The 16,856-nt window shown below is 38.3% G+C and overlaps 1 protein-coding gene across 1 annotated transcript in view; it reads right to left on the bottom strand.

Moving 5' to 3' along the window:
- Positions 1 to 1,116: 1,116 nt before the first annotated feature.
- The window catches only part of Grm7 (glutamate metabotropic receptor 7), an 803,889-nt gene continuing 788,149 nt past the window's right edge, over positions 1,117 to 16,856 (bottom strand). Inside the window, 1 exon segment of the mRNA XM_051203689.1 lies at positions 1,117 to 1,669. The gene's annotated coding sequence lies outside the window, so the exon portion shown is untranslated.

Here is a 16,856-nt window from a genome sequence, read left to right as displayed (position 1 = left end):
GTCAGGCTGGCCTTGAACTCAGAGAGCCTTCTGCCTCTGCCTTCCAAGCACGCCACCACTGCATGGCACATATGAGAATTTTTAATTTGTTTTTATTTTATGCACATTGGTGTTTTGCCTGCATGTATGTCTGTGTGAGGGTGTAGGGTCTCCTAGAACTGGATTTACAGACAGTTGTAAGCTGGCATATGGGTTCTGGGAATTAAACCAGAGTCCTCTATGAGGATTGAGTTATGTAGAAAAAGAATGCTTGGTTTTTGTAATTCTCCCTTTTCCAGGAGACCCTGTAGGTTTTTGCTGTGCATTCCAGAAACAATGCCCTCGGGAGCTTAGGACTTGAGCTGTCAGTAGTCTTCTTTAGCTCAGGCTTTCAAATAAACTGTAAACAAGTGTGTGTGGTGGAGGGCAGGCAACTAAAGTACTTACTACAGAAAATAGAAAAGTTAACCAAAGTATTTTATTGATACATTCTTAGACAATACCACAGAACTGGAAGAGAATGGAAAGGGAATTGTTTTCAGCAAGGAATTTTTGTTTTTTGTTTTTTGTTATTTTTTGTCCACTAAATTGACACATAAGCAGCAAGATTAACGAAAGTACTTATTACAAACAGTAAAAAACATACATGCTTCTTTTTTAAAGTCCTTATCACGCTGGTCATCATGGGGGCATAAACAAAACCTCAAGACATAAAAAATCCATATCCTTTCCTTCAAATAGCTTAATAATCATTAAAATTATTGCAAAATATCCATATACCTTAAGTAAAATAACAAAAGAGAACACAAACGCAACACAACTAGTAAACACAAATTATAAACAGGTACTGTAAAATACATTACCGGCATGCATTCCAAAAATCAAGACCTCTATTCCATTTAGCCAATGCTTTTCTTTGACATCACATCACCTACTATGTACCAAAGATAGGTGGGGCATATCTTCTCAGCACAGTTTTTGGTCTTTAAATATCATTTTGTGTGTGTTTAAAAAAAATAAAATAACGTGATTTTCCGTGGTACTGGTATCATTACCATACAGTCATTTACAGATATGTGTTGGGGTTTGTGTTCTCTTACATCTGCCTCAATTTTTTTTCTTTAAATTTAGTTGTTTTAAATTTTTCTCAAAGATTCCACCGTGTGAGAGGATAAGGTTCTAAGAAAACAGGGCATTCAAAAACAAACAGTGAACCGAGGTACGACATTGGGTGGCAAAGTGCAAAGGTCCTCACAAACTGTACAGAAAATTTCAAAACCTTGCAGCCTGGAAGTACATACATAGAAAGACAAGTCAGCCCCAAAAACAGTCTGAGGCTCTCAGCAGTTTATCCAAAAGAGCCGGGTGGGACTTGAGTCTCAACTCTCCCTTTATTCAGGGAGTTCAGAATTGCAGCCGAGATGGCAGTGCTGATGTCAATGACTTCTTAAGCCAAGATAAAGTAAAGGTGTCTCATAAAGCAGCTGTTTAGGATGTGTGGATCCTCTAACATTGGTCTCCCAGCTGGGGAAGCTCCTCCAGAGATGGGAAGCAGGCAGGACCAAAATAGTCCTATGCCAGATTGCATGACGGAGTAACTGAAGGTCTTCCTCCTCCGTGGTTCCATGGGATGGAACGGATTAGATAACCAGGTTATTATAACTGACATACTTCTTTTTTGCAGCAGGGCCTGGAGGGAAAGAGAGTGGGGGAAAGTTAATTGTGGCAGTGACCTTTCATTCAAAAGTAGAGCTTGGATGAATTCCAGTATCAAGTTAAGATGGAATGAGACATCTGAGGAATACACACATACTCTGGTATTTTCCATTTACCTATAAGCTCTCCCCCCACTAAGATTGGCCTGCCAGTGATACACAACTCACCTGAATTTAATTTCTTTGACAACTTCCAACCTCCCTCTTTTGTACCTAAAAGATCATTGGATTTATCACTGGTTGCCACACTTCCTAATTAGCCAAGCCTAAGCTTCAAAGGTCATCTGGTGCTGTAGAGATTTTCAGCATGTGATCATCTCTTGACTCTTTTCATGAAGAAAACTTACTATCGGGAGGGGGCTGCCCTAGGTCATTGGAATTCATTTAGATTGGCTAGCAGAGTGCATCCACCAGTTAGCATTCACAATATCAAGTGACTATAGATCTCTTTCCCAGTTTCATCAGCAATTTGCAAATCATCTTCATGACAATTTCCATTTAGTTTAAAAGCCCACCTAGAAACTTGTAGATGTGTGAACACTGACACTCTACAATTGTTTTTCCTTCGATGCAGAACAATTTCGCTTCATTCACTGACCTGGAAATCTTTCCTTTACTTACACATTTAGTAAATACACACCTATTGGTTTTCCCAAGGCAGGCACAGGGCTACACACTGAGCCCAAAAGTAGGTTTTTCCTATGTTCATGATGGAAACAAACTGCCAACAAACAAACCTACTATACATTCTAGTTCTCAGTTGTATATAACATCATGCCTGTGAAGTAATGGGTTCTTGACTCATTCAGTCTTAGTCCTGTTGTGTCATTTTCTATTAGGTATAGACTCTCTGTCATATATAATTGGCAATGCTTATTTGTTTATTCTTCTTAGATTCCCAATAGAGCTGTTCATGGAACACAGTGCAGTAGCTAGAATTTTTCCAGAACTCTTAAGCAGGGACTTGTGTGAATTTTGAGGCCCAAGCAGCTGTGTTAGTGTTCTAAGAGCTAAGAATTGGTTTTGGATTTGGTATAATCTAAATATATATACAAACATCATTTTTCAAGATACTTCTCACAACTGTAAACCTTTAGTTTCATTTTATGAAGAAAATCAGACATACACTCTGAACATTTCTGATTGGAAGACTCATTTCTATGTTATAGCATGTTCTGTTCAATGGGTAAAATTAAAAGGAAATGGAACTACATAAAAGTGTGAATCTCTTGAAAACTCTAATCATGATGCATTATCAATAAATGAACAAGTGGATTTAGCCTCACTAGATCCCAAGCCCCCCTCCCCACTGCCAGAACATTCTCATGGCTCTCACAGCAACTTTCTTAATTGGGATATAAGGAAGAAAAATACCTTACTTCATAGGGTTTTTTTGTTTGTTTGTTTGTTTTGAGACGACAGGGTCTCTGGTATTCCAGACTATCCTTAAACTCTTTGTGTGGCCAAGGATGACCTTGAATTTCTGATTATCTTGCCTGCAGCATCCAGGTGCTGAGATTACAGGTGTGTACCATCACATTCATTAATGTAAGCCTGAGAATCAAACCCAGGACTTGGAGCATGCTAAGCAAGTGCTCTACAAACTAAACTAAATCTCCAGTCTGAAGTTAGGGGATCTCTGTAAAGATGCTTCCTGCTCCAAAACATATTTACAATGTCATTGCCAATCATTGCCAATCAACCTCAGCTGAAGCCTTGCCAGTCATCCTCTGCTGATGCAGAGGAGTCATTGTGACAGTGAATCTTGTCAAATGCCAAGACGCTAATCATCCTGGTGACCAAGGGAAAGAAAACAAACAAACCCCCTAGAAGCCTGAGCTGACCTAAATATCTGAGACACCTCTATTGTGTGGTTAATTAATTTTCTAGTGGAAAAGGACTAATTAAATTTCCTCAAATAGATTACTATATAATACAAGTCAGTAAAGAATTTTTTACAGAAAGACTAGTAGCTTAGGAAAATATTGTTCCTGTGAACACTAGTTTAGAATAAGTTAAAATAAAAATTTAGCTGCTTTTTAAAAAAAATCACATATTTGGGGCTGTGAGATAGATAAATCAGCAGGAAAAGATGTTTGCCATTAAGCTTTTCCTCTCCTGAGTCAGGAGAGGACAGATTTTGACAAATTGTCCTGGGGCCCCCATACATAAACATACACATAAATAAATAAGTATAAAAATAAATCAAAATAGGAAATTGGGGCTATAAATATAACTCAGTTGGTAGAGTACTTGCTTAGCATGCACAAAGCCCTGAGTGCCACCTGAAACACAGAATAAGCAAGTCATAGTGTTACATGACTGTCTTTCCAGCACCTAGTAGGTGAAACAAAAGTATTGGGAGTTCAAGTACACTCTCAGTTCCACAGCAAGTTTGAGGCCAGGCTAGGCTAGGAGAGACCCCGAGTTAATGTCAACAAAGCACCACCAACAAAACAATGGAACAAATGAAAATTAGGAATATATGCTTTGCAGAATATGGTAAGACTCGCTGACACCTGGGAATTATGTTCTTGTGTTTTCAGAAAGTTAGAGATGCAATTTGTATTGCCCATTATTGATGGGAGGAACATAGGGCTCAGAGGGACCAGCATTGCAGAACCATGAGAAGGCCCTGCTGCCTCAGACCCTACCTGCCTAGGTTCTGATTTTGTTCCCTCACTTATGTAAGATGAGCCTAGCCCTCTGCCATGAGGTTAAACATTTTAGAGGCTTCGTAAAATGAGGACAGTAATTCAGATCCCTTGGACTGTTGATAGTGTGGATGTCAGAATTATCCCAGTCTCTCACTGGGGAATATAACATATAAATGTATTTTTAGGTAACAAATTTCTCTACAAAGGATAAGCCTCAATATGTGCTTTCTTTGCAGAATTGCTTTGGAGAGTTGCAGCAAGGTTATAATAAAGTTTATGCAGTTCCTAGAATGTCAATTTCGGTCCTTTATCACAGCAAAGTCCAATGTATTATAGTGTTTATTTTTAAACCATTCTGGCCTCATGAGTAAATAAAAGAAGTGCCTACAGGGCTGATAATTCTATTTATTTGAATAGCAATGTAGTTTATGGTCCAGGAAAGAGAATTGCCTATCTCAAAATGGTGGTCCAGAAAAATGGTTGCTAAAGAGAACTGCTTTTATCTTGAAAAGGCTAGGGATTTCTTTCCCTTTGAAGCTAGATTTTTTTTTTGCTTTTCTTTATTTGTTTGTTTAAAGAATAGGAATAGAATGATATTTAAGAAATGATTTCTTTATGAGTAATTTGCCTGCATGTACAGGAGGTCAGCAGAGAGTGTCAGATCCTCTAGAACTGGCTTTGTAAATGGTTATGAGACAGGACATAGATTTTGGGAACTGAACCTGGGTCCTCTACAAGAGCGGTGATTGCTTTTACCACTGAGTCATCTGCCCAGCCCTAGAAATGGAAGGAATACATTGCATTGTTCCTATTACAAGTTTTAGAGATATCTTTATCAGATGCTCTCAAATCCAGATATTTCAAAGAGGTGAAGTTTTCAATGAGAAAACATCAAGGACATTGATTTGTAAAATACATTATTAATGTACATTTTCAATTTTAGAAAGATTAGACACCCAATTCAATTTGTTAAAACTTACTCTCAATTTGGCATTAACCTTAGTGGGCTAATTTAATTTCAATTTTAATATAATTTTGTTCAAGACTTGCTTTTTCATTACATTAATTTATGTGAGGAGGGAAGGCCTGAGCCATGGCATACTTGTGGAGGTCAGAGGACAGCTACAGGGAGCTGATTTTCTCTTTGCACAATGGGACCCAGAGAAGGATCTGGGTCAGGGTTAGGTGTAAGCACCTTTACCCTTGAGCCATCTCACAGCCCACTGTCTGAACTTATGCCTCACAAAAATTTTATTTCTTGTAAACTAGATTAAAGAAACTACAAAACAATGTAAAAGCAAAACAGAAAAGAATCTTAAAATACCATAATAGAAAACAAACAAACAAACAAATAACCTGAATAAGTGAAAAAAAGCAGGACTCTTCCCCTTAGCCCATTTTTAGGTTCTCTTATTTTATAAGCAACACATTCTATGTTTTATTGTGTGCTTTCAGTTTGTGTTGTAAATATGTTTGTGTAAATGTGTGTGTGTGTGTGTGTGTGTGTGTGTGTGTGTGTATGTGTGCGTGCGCTCACTCATGGACATGGAGTACTGCAAACAATGTAAAAAGTAAACAAAACTTGTATCAGATCCCTAAATATAAATCACACAAGAGCCATGACCTCCTGTCTGTGGACAGGAGATGAACATCCAAATGTCCCCTTCTCACCCCCATTAGCAATTCTTCCCTTTCCCTTACTGATCATAGCTACTGTCCTGAAATTAGTATGGCTCATGCCACTTCCATGTGGTAGTTAACAATAAAATATAGATTCTATTATTTCCTGTGTTTTAAACACACAGAATGATGTTACTTCATGTATATTCAATTGCAATCATTAACGTTTTTTTTTTCTTATTTTACATATCGATCCCAGGTCCCTGCCCCTGTCTCTCTCCCTTCCATGCCCCCCCCCATTTCCACCCTCCCATCCCCCCCCTACTCCACAGGGAGGGTAATACCTTCCAGGAGGGATCAACGAAATCTGTCAAGTCATTTGGAGTAGGGACTAGGCCCTCCCTCCTGCCTTTAGGTTAAGGGAATATCCCTCCATGGGGAATGTGCTTCCAAAGTCCTTTTGAGCACCAGGGATACATCCTGGTTCCACTATCAGAGGTCCCTTAGACTATCCAGGCCTTCTAACTGAGACATATGTTCAGGGAGTCTGAGTAAGTCCAATGCTGGTTTGCCAGCTATCAGTCTGGGAGGGGCCCATTTGCTCCTCCTTGTTCAGGTCAGCTGTCTCTGTGGGTTTCTGTAGCCTGGTCTTGTCCCCATTTTCTTATGGCTCCTCCCTCTCTTCATCTGGATTCCAGCTCAGCTCATTGTTTACCTGTGGGTGTCTACTTCTGTTTTCATCAGCTATGAGATGAGTTAACGTTTTTAAAAAATTATGTGTTTCTGTAGTTGCTATGTGTACATGAGTGAAGTGCCCATAAAGGGCAGAAGAGGGTGAAAGTTCCCCCTAGAGCTAACATTATGGCAGTTGTGAACTGATCTTTTGCTGGGAGCTGAATGAAGATCCTCTGCAAGAGCATTACATACTCTTAACCACTGAGTCAACTCTTCAGCCCTCACAACCTGTTTATCAAATAACATGCTTTTGAGATTTATTGCATTGCTTTCACATTTGTGAGTGCTAGATAGAAACGTTTCTGTAACTTTTGTTCTGTCCATAGAATCTATTCTCTGATTAAGAAAAAATAAACAGTTGAGCAGATGTCTTTGTTGCATGGATGTGCATCATTTGGGTGTATGCCTAAGAAGGGGATTGCCAGGTCTTGTGGTAAACTAATTCCCATTTTCCTGAAGAACCACCATACTGATCTCCAAAATGGCTGTATGAGTTTGCACTCCCACCAGCAGTGGAGGAGTGTTCCCCTTTCTCCACATCTTCTCCAGCATAAGTTGTCATTGGTGTTTCTGATTTTAGCCATTCTGGCAGGAGTAAGATGGTATCTCAAAGTTGTTTTGATTTGCATTTCCCTGATAGCTAAGGATGTTGAGGAGCCATTATTGGTTTGAAGAAAAAACTGAACCTAAGAAAGGTCTAGAGACCTATAAGACTGCCGCCAACTAACAATTTGAGCAACTGTGAAAAGGCTACCATAAATGTCCTTCCCGGATAGTGAGATCAACAACTAACTTATCCATGGAGCCCTCTTCTAATACCTGTTGGAAACAGAAGCAAACACCCATAACTAAACACTGGGTTGAACTAGAAAACAGATGCAGAGGGAGAGGACAAGACCAGGTGGCAGAAACACATAGAGACAGTTGACCTGAACAAGGAGGAGCTAACGGCTCCCAGACTGATAGCTGGGAATCCAGCATGGGACTGACACAGACCCCTGAATATGGGTCTCAGCCAGAAGGACTGAGCAGTCTAAGGGACCTCAGACAGTGGAACCAGGATGTATCCCTGGTGCACAAAAGGACCATGCGGACACCCCCCCCCCCATGGAGGGATACTGCCTTAACCTAGAGACAGGAGAGAAGTTCTAGTCCCTACTTCAAATGCCCTGACAGGTCGACATGACCCCACCTGGATGGCAGGTGGGCAGAGAAGGTAAGAGGGAGGGAGGAAGGGAGGGAGAGGGACCTGGGATGGACATGTAAAATAATAAATTAACTAAAACAAATTAAATTAAAAAAAAATAAATAAACAAGGCTTAAGTAATTAGCTTATGGAGTACCACTTCATTTTAAAAAGTCATGCTAGGTATAAGCCAAGAACATATATTTTATTATTCATTTGGTTAAAAATAACCCAGACTGATAACTCCTAATTTTTAATTATGTAAATAAATGATTCAAAGAAAATTTAACTTGTAGAAAACAGATGAAAATTACAATAAGATAACCTGTAAGTGAAAAACACAAAGAGCAAAAATAGTGTGGATGAAAAAATTACAAGAAGTAAATAAATTAGTAAATAAAACTGCACCATTACAGAAATATAAACTCAAATGATGAGACAGCATTTCTTCCTTAAAGAATGAAAAAAGGAATTAAATTAATTTCAGATATCTGTGAGGAAGTAAATTAGGAACAAATTCTTAGCACAGTGTAGGGTTGTAAATTAGCACAATCTTCTGGGAAAATAGTAGTGTTAGAAGAAACCTTGAACAAACTCTTCCAGACCTTATGAAGGTCCTATATTGAAACTCCAGCCCCTTTCCCCATCACTGCTATGGCCAAATTCAGTTGCCCATTGAGGTTAATCCTTATAGTAGGTGGCCCACCAACACTAGAAGGGAGAAGCTAAGGGCTTTCACATCTTCCCAGCAGTTGCTCTTACTTTTCTATTCCCCAAACTTCCTACATAAACCCCAAATATCCCTTCCCCTTGGTAGACACCCCTTTCCTGCTGTGTCTGTCCCTTGCAGTCTGACATACAGCATCTTTCTGCTGGAATAAGACTCATCCTTTTTGCCTCACTTCTCTTTAAATTGCCACAGAAATATAACACATGGGGAATGCTGTAACAATCTGATTATGTATGCCAATGATTCAGCAACTTCCCTTCTAGACTTAACCAAAGAGAGTTTTCCACATGCATGCACAGATCTGTGCAGGGTTTTCCAGCACTTTAACATAATAATTAATCCCATGTATACCATAAAAGATTGAAGTAGACTGAGTGTAAGATGTTGGTTTCAGCCAACCGAATGGGAAAAGGCAGGAGCGTAGACACCTTGGGCTGTTATCTCAGCAGACAGATTCCTCCATTTTCAGAAGAGGAGCCAGATTTCTGCATTTTATGTAAAAATTTATTTTTCACTTAGCCAGTCAACCCAAATATGTACCAGATATGTTGTGTGTTAGGCTCTGTTTTAGGCCTTAACAATATTTCACTTTTCAGTATATGTTTGATAGTCATAATAAAACATTATTTAATGCCATAAAGATATAGAGATGACACCCTTAACTGGTAACTATTATGCCAGAACTAGTGAAAAGCTAATCACCTTTCTGTATTGCCTTCATTAAGAGCTAATTAATCTATTGTGTATCAATTTCCCCTAAATTTTTTAATTGATTATATTATCACCAAATTCATACCAAAAAATGCAGCTCAGAGCAAGAATGAAGAACATGATGAGTGACATATGAACTATTCATAGTTATGGCAACCCAATTGTGAAGGTAAACTACTTGTTCTTAGGTAGTTTAACTGGATTTCTCCCTTCTAAAAATTTTAATTTAATTTGTATGTTTCTTGTGTGTATGTGTGTATGTCTATATGTATGAGTGAGTGTCTGTATGTATATGTATACATTTGTGCGTATGTCTATGTGTCTGTATGACTGTGTGTGTAGACAGCATGGCCTACTTTTGGACATTAGAGAAAAGTATGTGGGAGATTGTCCTCTCCTTCTACCAAGACTCAAACTCCAGTCTTCAGTGTTGGCAGTAAGTTCTTTTACTCACTGAGCCATCTTACTGGCCCTAGATGAACTTCTTGATGAAAGGATCTGAGCATAATGAATATAATCAATCAGAAAAAAATAAGGCTATAGTCCCAGTCATCATTAATTCTAATCCTGTAAAAACTCAAAAATCTGGGTTTCTGTCTATCTAATTATTCAAGAAAATATTGTTTGACAACTACTGCAAGTCAGTCCTCATATATACTGACTGACTATACAGAACAGTCTAGGGATCTGCAAGCTATTGGTTCACTTGTTATTTGTTGTGTATTTAGGTAAGGGTTGACTTTGGTCACCAGGAAGCAGTTTTGTTTTTCCATCTAATGTGGTAGGAAAATTGCATATTAGAGGGCAGATTAACGGACAGCAAAGTAGAAACTTCTGGCAGCAGCTTACTATATTTGCAGACAGCATTAGAATGAATATTGGGGAAACAAGAGGACAAAGCAGCAGCCTAGAAACCCTTAGAGAAAATGCACCAAGTGCTTCTTTCATCTTTGGCAGGGGCACCAATAAGACACAGACTCAGTTCTGAAGAGGCTTGAATGACAGTTTGCTGAAAATCGTTATGAAGTCTACTTGAGACTGTGTGAGGGGTAGTTGGTGTCTTGGATGAGAATGCACTGCCTTGGACACACAATGGCTTCCTAGTGAAAAATATAATCTGATGGCAAAGCAAGAGAAAGAGTGTGTGGAGAGTGGTCAGCAAGTGTGAATTTAAGTATGGGGGGGGTGAGGTCAGAGATACCTCTTTCAATTATCCTTATTAGTTTTCCTACTACATTTTGGATACTAGGAGTAAGTGTGTGTGTGTGTGTGTGTGTGTGTGTGTGTGTGTGTGTATACATATATATATATATATATATATATCACCTCCACTTTTGTTGTTGTTGTTTTATTTTTTTTACTTCTTCATGGGAGAATTCCTCAAAAGCCTTCAATATGTGAGATTTCTCTCAGTGGCCCCACGGGAACCATGCCCAGTGCCCAGAGTCTCACATGAGTAACTCCCCCATTCTTCTCTCCTTTTTTCCTCAATAGATCAACTGCCTTGCTACCATTGCTCTAGTTTAGTTTCAACCTGACTAACCAGCTACAGGTGGACTTAGCCTACTGTAGTATTGGCCAACAATGTTAGAGTTCCTGAATGCTCCCAGGATCCACATTCCAAATCTTCCACATCATTTGTACAACTAGAGTTAAACACCAATTTCTCATGCATTTCTTCACAGCAGAACTTTTATATTTTCCATCTTATGAATTGAGCAATGCAAGTCTGTGTGCCTCTGTTCCCTGTGAGCTCTAGAATGATCTTAAAGGGGATAGCCTTACATTTTTATTGGTGTTCCTGTATTCATGGGTTTCAAAGAAGACCTTTTAACATATCTTTCGATTATTTTATGCTTGAGTATTTGCCTACATGTGTGTATGTACATCACATGCAATCAAGGAAGGAAAAGGTATTAGATTCCCTAGAACTGGAGTTGCAGATGCTTATAAGCTGCCCCTGTGGATGCTGAGAACCAAACCTGACTCCTTGTCTGGAGCAGTAAGTGATTTTAATGGCTGAGTCTTCCTCTAGTCTTTCATTTGTAACTTTGAGACCACAACACTCTTTGATACTCTTTGAGCATCCAAGCAGGGTCACAATAACCTGACTAAAACTGAGAAATCAATTTTCAATCCCACCATGAAAAGGGTAAATGGATATTTTAGTGCTTCCTTAAAGAAACCCAAATTGTACTTGAAGATGTAAAGCATCAAGAAAAAGTTTGCAAGGTTCTTAGAAGATGCATCTGAAGCCAGTGGATAGTTTCTGACTTGACTATCATGATGCTTGGCAAAGTTACAACTTGAGTACTTTGAAGATATATATGGTGAAAGATTCTCTAAATTACTACATCAAAGAAATAGCTTCTTTTCTTATTATGCACTTTGCCTTGGTATCGAAAAACTTCTGTGCTTTTTTTGCCATTTCAATATATTATAGATATGAATGTTCTATGGATATGGTGCAATAATACATCAAAGACTAAGGCTGTTCTTTAAAACCTGTATGAAGGCTGATTTTATAAATAAGGCAATCATGGTAAGGGTGAGATGGCAGCAGAAAATACTTGGTGTTGCCACATGACATCTGCTGCTCAACACTGGTTCTTCACATTTGACACTAGGGGATTCATAGTCTCTTCATTAATCCCTCTATGTATTTATCCAGATCTTACTCAGAGTTTTGCTATGAAATAGTGCACAAAGGTAGAAAATAAGCATCTCAATCTAGGAACAACTTCTGCCTCATTGCAATTTAATGGCTATTTGTTGAATAACTAATTTGTGTCAAATAATAGTTTTAGGCACAGGGCTCAAATCGTGGTACAGCACAGGCACAGATCCTTCTTATGAATTCTAATGATGAAGACAAATCAATCAAAACCAAACAAAATCAGGTAGTAGGTGGAGCAGTTTCCTTTTCATAGTAATTATATTCCATAAAGTTGCCATCATCACTTAAAATACACTAAGCAATTAAACTTAGAGGAAAATTGGTTAACTAGCAACAAACCTCTAAGTTTATTTTCTATTTGCGCTGTAAAACACTTAATATAGGGATGGAGAGATTGCTCGGCAGCTATGTGCAGTTTCTGCTTTCACAGAGAACCCATATTTTGTTTCCAGCACCTACATAGGTTGCCTTACAACTCTCTTTAACTGCCTTTAACTGCAGTTCCATAGGATTCAATGTTCTTGCTAACCATGTGCATGTGTGTGTGCATACACACACACACACACACACACACACACACACACACACACACACACACACACAAAGTGAAGGTTTGAATAGGTATAGGTATGGCCACTATGGACTCAAGTGTTCAAAAGAAAATGGTCTCCAGTGGTAGTGGCACTATTAGGAGGTATGGCCTTGTTGAAGAAAGTGTGTCACTCTGGGAATTAGCTTTGAGGTCTTCTATGCTCAAACTATACCCAGTATCATAGTTCACTTTCTATTGCTTTAAGATTAAGATGTAGAATTCTCAGTTCCTTTCTAGCACCATATCTACTATCTACCTGCACAATGCCATGTCCCTCCTTGATTGACAATGGACTAAATGACTGAAACTCTAAGCCACTCACAATATAGAAACTTAATTACGTCACACACACACACACACACACACACACACACATGTGTCTATGCATTCATGTATATAGGTATACTGTTGCCTTCCTAATAATGGACTAAGTGCCAACTAGTGTCCGTGAAAGATCTCCCAAGCTCCTAAATATTGATTTCAGCACTCCAAATCTACTTTCATGGGTAGATGAACTGAAAAATTAAAATCTTCTGATAATGAGAGTATTATGTCATATAATCATAAATACCATGATAGAAGCAGCTTAAGGTACTAGAGAAGCTGAGCTGTCACCCAGGGTAGGGAGACATTAAGTTTCAGAGAGGAGCATAGGTTTGGTGAAGTGTTGAGAAACACTGTAGAAATGCTTGACTTACAGAGTGAACATAAGCATACAACCCCAAAACTGTAGGTTGAGAATGTCAAGAGAACACAGCAAATGTAGAAAACTCCAGGAAGTGTCAAAGCATATGTCTCAATTAAAACTGCAAAGCTATGATTGAGTAGTGGGAAATCATGATATATTGATGTATTTGGAAAAATTATATGCATTAAGAATTATGTTAAAACACAAAGATATATAAAAGACATTCATGAAGCTAAGTAAATAATAATTTAAACCTAAACCTTTAACTTTTGGGAGGTGTTTTATCAATTCTCATATATTCTTTTAACGAGGAATGTTAAATTCTGACAAAAATAGTCATTTGTAGAACAACATGGAAAATAGAGTTAAAATGTATAGTTATAAAGTGTGAGGTGCTGGGGAGATGACTTAGTGGTTAAGAGGAGTTACTGCTCTTTCAGAGAACTGGGGTTCAATTCCTAGTACTCACGTTGTAGCTTACAACTGTTCATCATCCCAGCTCCTGGACATCAACCTCTTTCTTTTGGCTTCCATGGGCTACAGAACATACATAGTACTCATATTCATGCACACACACATAAGTAAAATTGAATAAATTGCAAAATAATTACATAATTTTAAGCTCTTTATGATTAAAATTACCTGGAAAAGTCTGAAAGGAAATAATTATCATGAACTATGGAAAAAGTGGTAGACTCTAAAAGCATATCTACTTTATGAAACAACCAAACCACACAAGATCAAAGATTAAAGACAGAGACAGAAACACTAACTAATGTGCACGGTCATTGCTTACCTCATGGAATATATGGGGTCAACTCCGTATTAAATATTTCTGTTGTGTAAGTGTTTTGAGTATGAAATAGTACCAATGTTTTTGTAAGATAGAGTTGGAAATACACATGGAAGTATGTATGAACAATGGTTTGTGAGGTCATGGTTGAGATTTGCTTATGCTCAATTCATTAGGGATGTTAGTCAGCCTTCCAATTTCTGTAACAAAATAGTCAAGGAACACAAGGAGGAAGGTTAAATTTGGCTCTCAGTCCACAGTCAGAAATCTCTTTTGGTTCTGAAGCTGTGGCAAGATAGAACACGGCTGACAGTGTGGGGTGGCATAAAGCTGCTCACTGAAGGCAAAGAGGGAACACAAAGAAAAAGCAACTGGCATCCTGATAGTCCCCTTTAAGGATATTCTATTAGTGACCTATTTCCCCCAGTAGTGACACAGAATGAGGACAAAACCTTTACAACCTAGGACTTTGGAAGATGTTTGAGATCCAAATAATGGAAATATATATAGAGAGAAACTGTGTGTGACCATATACTAGTGATAAGTAATTCTGTAAAATGATTTGTAGATATTTCCCATTCCTGTGTATTTATAGATTTTTAAATTTTCCTAGTAAACAAAAAGTAATTTTTATATCAGACAATCAGGGTACCTGAAATTCTATTATGTTAATGCCTTTTTAAACTAAATGTTTCTATACTGCTACTATACTTTAATGCAATTAAATTGGCAGGCAATATTTACATCTTTCAGTATTTTTTTTTATTAAATGAGTATTTACCTGCCTGTATGTATGTGTGCCATTTGTAGACTTAGTATCTGTGGAGGTCAGAAGAGGGCATTGGATGCCCTGGAACTTGAGTTACAAATGACTTCTGTATGTGTACATGTGTATGTGTGAGGACTTTGGATTTGATTTATAAAGAAGCATAGACAAACACACATAAAACTTAAGAACAAAAGGAAGAATCAGGGCCAGAATTCTATTAAATTCTACCCAAAGTCCACATAAAGTTAATTCTCTGTAAAACTGGTATCATAAGCATGAGAGGGGAAAGGCTATAAGTGTTCGAGAATGTTTTTTCTACTGAGATTCCTGAAGCTGTTTCTTACCAAACTTCACCTTTGTTTCCTTTTGCAGAGCTCAGGATGGATCTAAGGCATGTTAGATTCTGTACAGAGTATCTATGCCTGAGTTTCAACTATAACCCCAGGTTTCACTTGCATGTTACATCCGTGGTTATTGACTCTGTAGCTGCTCTATAAATTATCATTTGTTGACTTCCCAATGCCCTCACGCTCATTACCTTTCTTAATTTGTCACATACTTAGCACTCTTTGGAGTATCCAAATTTACTTTTATTTCAACTAATGTTTTCTTCTTTCCCCTCAACAATAAAAATTCTGAGGCCTTTTTTTTGTTTTTCAGTTTTTTCAAGACAGAGTTTATCTGTGTAGCCCTTCCTGGAACTCATTCTGTAGACTAGGTTTGCCTTGAACTCACAGAGATCTGCCTGCCTCTGCATCCCAAGTGCTAGGATCAATGGCATTTGCATGTCATCACTGTGTTGAGTTGATCATTTTTCACAAAAAAGAGATATAAAGAACTACAAGTAGTAGCTGAAGGAAGTAGGAAGAAAATATGCTGTATTCTAAAACAGGATGGATAAATGGATGGATAACCCACGACCATTCTTGGTCTGAATCTGGAGAGCATTTCATTTGTGATGAAGAGAAGATATCACATGAGCTGTGAGTGCAGAGGGAACTTCATGAATGGAGAGCTGAGTACAGAACTGAGGACACTAAGCCTTGGGCTTCAATGACAGGAATGTGTCTCTGTTCACAATGTTTTCTCAATGGCTGGAAGCTCATAGAGCGATTCTTAATGTGAGCATGCTTGATTCTGTAACTGTGCTTCAGTGGCCAATCAGGACAGCACACTTTCTGTGCCCATAATGGACCTTTGTTTCCCACAGTCAGCCTTTTCTTTAAAGTGTTCTTAGTCTTCTTTTCATATGCACATGATCAGCTCATTGCCTTGAAGCACTTTATAAATTCCAAGTAGGCTGTTTGAAATAGCTCTTTGATGAACGTAAGAGGCTCAAGAAGTTTTAAGGCTATTTTTAAGCTGCCAAGGTTGGTTATTTCAGTCCTAATGTTAAATTTCCACTTTACAGGCTTCATTTACTATGCTGCATATTCTCTGTGCTGGTATCTAATGGATCTGTCCCTATTTTTTATTCTCCTCCTTTACTTGCGTTAAACCACTTTTCATACAACTTGAGAGACTATAACACAAGTCTGGTATTCTTCATAATTTAGTGGAGGTCTCCTGGAAATGAGCTACTGGTTCAATTAAAGTCAATGAATCTGGAGCGGGTAGTTGATGAGCCAGAGGGGTTGTCGATCAATAGAATAAAGGAGACCTTAAGATGTGATACTGTATTAATTTTTTTCACTGTGGCAAAATACCCGGTATTAGTAGCTTAATGGAGGAAATTATGTATAGGAACTCCATTGCAGAGGTGTCCATCCACAGTTCTGGATCATGATAAAATACAGAGCATGTGGTGGAGTACAGTTGCTGACTGTATTACAGTCAGTATGGAATAAAGGAAAGGGCAAGGCTCAAGACAAATACTTTGAGGACCTTCTTCCTCCAACTAAGCTCTTTCCCCCAATAGCCTGTTTAGTGAAGAACTCATCCAACTGATGGGATTAGAAATCTCATGATCCAAACACCTCTCAGTAGGGCCCCTAATTGCCACTA

The sequence above is a fragment of the Phodopus roborovskii genome, unplaced genomic scaffold (assembly GCF_943737965.1).
Source record: "Phodopus roborovskii unplaced genomic scaffold, PHOROB, whole genome shotgun sequence".
NCBI classification, from domain to species: Eukaryota; Metazoa; Chordata; class Mammalia; order Rodentia; family Cricetidae; genus Phodopus; species Phodopus roborovskii.
The sequence above is the reverse complement of the archived record's forward strand: the minus strand, read 5'-3'. Positions and strand labels throughout refer to the sequence as shown.